At 38.8% G+C, this 4,317-nt stretch overlaps 1 pseudogene; it reads right to left on the bottom strand.

Annotated features, from left to right (window-relative positions):
- Window positions 1-231: 231 nt before the first annotated feature.
- LOC102960520 lies at window positions 232-4,056 on the bottom strand (annotated as a pseudogene).
- Between the last annotated feature and the right edge of the window lie 261 nt (window positions 4,057-4,317).

Raw genomic sequence — 4,317 nt, 5'->3', positions numbered from 1 at the left:
TTTATTTCTGTTTGTAGAATGGCTACAAATTGCATTGATGCTGAAGATATAACACTGCTTTTAGGGAAAAGTAAATAATGGATGTACTATTCCTTCAGTGAAAATAATTCATTGTGGGATAATCAACTTAAAGGACTCATAAGTGACTCACGCTTAACCCCATATTAAAAGCAAATCAGAATGAAACAATGAAAGGGGGAGCATTAATGAGAAAATCACAAGAAAGTAGAATTAGTATAAAGATTTTTTCTTCCATAGGATTTTTCCCAAAGCTTGCTTGACATCCTTGTTTCTTAAAGAGTAGATCAGAGGATTTAAATGAGTGTGACCAATATGTAAAATACTGAAGCCACTTTACGCAGTTCAGGATTGCTTGGAGGTGTGAGATACACAAAGGAGACAGTCCCATAGAGCAAACTTACCACTCCCAAATGGGAGCTGCAGGTGGAGAAGGCTTTCTTTCTCCCTCCACTGGAAGGGATTTTCAAGACTGTGGTCAAATGTACATGTAAGATACTACAATAACAACTATGGTAGGCAAAACAATGAAGGCAACCAAACTAACAGACACCATCTTATTGACAGAGAGATTGGAGCAGGAGATCTTCTCAATTTGGTAAGAATCACAGTAGAAGTGATCAATGACTCGGGAAGCACAGAAAGACACTGAGAATGTTGTGCTGACTTGGAGGATGGAACTGAGCCATCCACAGAGATAGGAACCAGCCACCAGCTGAGTGCAAAGGCGTCTTGACATGTGCACACTGTAAAGAAGAGGGTTGCATATGGCAATGAAGCGGTCATATTCCATGACTGCCAGGAGAAAAGCTTCTGTAACCATGAAAAATGCATAAAGAAACAGCTGAGCCACAAAACCTACAAAAGAGATAGTCCTTTTCTCAGACAGGAAGTTGACCATGGCTTTTTGGGCAATAACAGTGGAGTAGGAGAGGTCAATGAAGGAGAGATTGCCTCAAAAGAAACATTGGTGTATTCAGCTGGGAGTCTGTCACAATGATTGCCATCATACTAATGTTACCCAAAAGGACCATGACATAGACCAGCAGGAATAGGAGGAAGAAGAGAATGTGGAGTTCTGGACAGACCCTGAAGCCTACAAGAATGAAGTCAGTTACATCTGAGTGGTTGCCTGCCCCCTTATCAGGCAAGATAAGGGGGCAAGAACCTGATAAGAGGAACCATGGCAAGAACCTGATAAGAGGTACAAGACAAGATTAAACATTAAACTTTCTATCTATTTACTGGTATCATAAAATATCCTTTTTCTCCTGTGGAAGACATTAAAATTTGTGTTCTCCACTTGTGTTAGGTATGATTTGCCCCGCCCTTTTATAGAAAGTAAATCTAAGGTATATTGTGATTGTCCATCAGCACACAACATGTAAGTTACCTAACTCATAGTTTTCTTTTGTTTTAATTTTTTTTAATATTTATTTATTTTTGAGAGAGACACAGAGTGTGAGCAGGGGAGGGGCAGAGAGAAAGGGAGACACAGAATCTGAAGCAGGCTCCAGGCTCTGAGCTGTCAGCACAGAGCCCGACGCGGGGCTTGTACTCACAAACTGTGAGATCATGACCTAAGCCGAAGTCGGATGCTCAACCGACTGAGCCACCCAGGCGTCCCAATTCATAGTTTTCTAATATGACTCTCCAAATCCAGTGCTCTTCCCATTTAGCACATGTGACATTTACGTGTAAGGCATTATTTCTTTGTATCTGTTTAGCTCTTCATTTTATTTTTGTGGTAAGTTTAATATATCTGAAAGTTTTAGACACGTGTAAGTATTTGTTCTCATCTTTAATTTCATATTCATTTTATTCTTGATAATGCTTCCAATTTATGATAGAAGGATCTAACTAAAGAATGAAGTAAAACTCCATGAAACAGGCACCTAGATGGATCAGTTGGTTAAGCATCCGACTTCGACTCAGGTCACGATCTCAATGTTCATGGGTTCGAGCCCCACATCAGGCTCTGCGCTGACAGTGCAGGTCTGCTTCAAATACTCTGTCTGCCTCTCTCTCTCTGCCCCTTCCCTGCTCACTCTCTTTCAAAAATAAACATTGAATAACTTAATTAATTAATTAATTAATTAAAACTTCATGAATAGACATTAGACCCAAATAGAGATTAATATTTAAATAGTTTGTGAGAGTTAAAAAGTGGTTACCCCCAAGATATTTAGTTTGGTATCCAAAATAAAAACCTTGGAAAATAGAATGCATCATCACCTTCTTGAAGTGGACAAAGCTCAGACATGCCACCAGGAGGAAAGATCCATGGATTCTACATACCTCTGTACAAATCTGTCAAGAAGCCAATTTAATTTTAAACATCTGCGCAAATGAAAAAAAAAAAAAAAAGAAAAGAAATTTCAAAACAATGTATTGACTAAAACTTTGGAGAAGTAATTTTATGATGTCTCCATTTAGAATGAGATCCATGAACATATTAAAATTTCTAAGACAATTATTTTGAACCTGTCACACAGTTAGAAATAGTCTGATTTGTCTGTCCTATAACTTCGGAAAATCTCTGTTTTCTCCAATAAAGTGACACAGCTATTTCTTTTATTCAGATTTTAAAATCAATTGTGATTTAAACCACCCAACTGAAGGGACAGTTCATGTGGCTTATCAAAAGTGCCAAATGATCTAAAAAGTATTCATTTTTTGATTTGGCACATGTGGACATTGTCACCATGTTCTGCTCTCAGTCTCCATCAGGCATGTGACTGTCTTCAATCCTCTGCCCTTGCCCCTCAGCTCCTACCGCTCTCAGCCCATCTTTCTCCTCTCCACCAGATACCAACCTTCTCAAAATGTTAGTAACTTAGTGTCCATGAGGAAAAAAACTGGCAAAAGCTCCATAATCATATCCTGAGGCCTCTTCCTTACCCTATTGCTCCAAGGGCAAACCGAAATCCACTGAAATAATCTTAATTAAATTTATTTTTGAGAAAAGCATGAAGTGCCCATGTTGACTTGTATAAGGACATTTGCACTTAAACATCGTTGTAAAACTAGGTTTAAAGGAATAAGGATTTCACAGTGAGGGGCACCTTGGTGGCTCAGTTGGGTAAGCATCCAACTCTTGATATCGGCTTAGCTCATGATTTCTCAGTTTGTGAGTTCAGGTCCCATGGTTCTCCCTCTCTCGCTCTTTCTCAAAATAAATAAAATAAACTTAAAAAAAATATTTTAAAAAAAGATTTAACAGTGGAATTTCAGGCATCAGACATCATTTGTAAGTGAGTAAAGGCAGAGAAGAAAGATTTTAGATTTTAGAGAAAGTAAGAAGTCCTTGTCAAAGCTACCAAACTCAATCATACAACTGGATATCTGGCAGTGTTTTAGCAGAATTTTTTTTTGTTTTATTTATAATTCCCATTATTATTAACCAAATTCTATTATATTGCCTGAAACTGTACCAGCCAGTATGCAGTGGCAGGAAATCATTGTTTTGAGATTGTTATTTTTTTCAAGAGTAATGTGGATCCATCCAATCGTTCATTAAGTCACTGAACACTGTGGACCACCTATGGTATGCCAACCAAAGTACAGGAATACACAAGTACCAGAAAGGTCTTTCTTCCCAAGGTACAAGTGCCTTGCATTTTCTTCTTTGCCTACCTTTTTATTATGAAATAACCAGTATGTTATGAATTGCCCTTCAGGAAAAGGGATATGATCTTTTTGAGGTGCATACCAACTTTTTTTTCTTATTTATTTATTTATTTATTTATTTTTTTAAAGCTGGCCAACCAATATCATCAGTTCCCATACTTTTTATGTTTTCACAACTGTGAGTACCTAAAACCTGGGCATCCCTGTCCTAGATGCCATCCCCAGCCCCTGCCCTCACAGCCTTGTTCTCAGAGGCCGGGCCTCAAGGCTCTGGGAGCAGATCGTGGGCTTCTGGAAGCCAGGGAAGGCAGAGAGCACAGCTCCTTCTATCACCTGCACTTGGTCCAGTGACTGGCAGGAGCCCATCTCAGGGAAGAAGGATGAATGAATGAACTTGCCTGCTGCCATTCCCACCCCTGCATCTAGGCTAACAGGTTTCAGCCAAGTCTGGGCATTAGAATCATCTGCAGCTTTAAAATTTTCTGATGCCCAGGACTCAACAACAGAAGTCATGATTTAATTAGTCTGAGGTATACCCCTGAGCTCTGTATTTTTTTTTTTTACTTTCTATAATTTATTTATTTTTTCAAATTTACATCCAAGTTAGTGCAACAATGATTTCAAGGGTAGATTCTATAAGCCCCTTACCCATTTAGCCTATCCCCCCTC

Source organism: Panthera tigris, chromosome B4 (genome assembly GCF_018350195.1).
Source record: "Panthera tigris isolate Pti1 chromosome B4, P.tigris_Pti1_mat1.1, whole genome shotgun sequence".
NCBI classification, from domain to species: domain Eukaryota; kingdom Metazoa; phylum Chordata; class Mammalia; order Carnivora; family Felidae; genus Panthera; species Panthera tigris.
The sequence above is the reverse complement of the archived record's forward strand: the minus strand, read 5'-3'. Positions and strand labels throughout refer to the sequence as shown.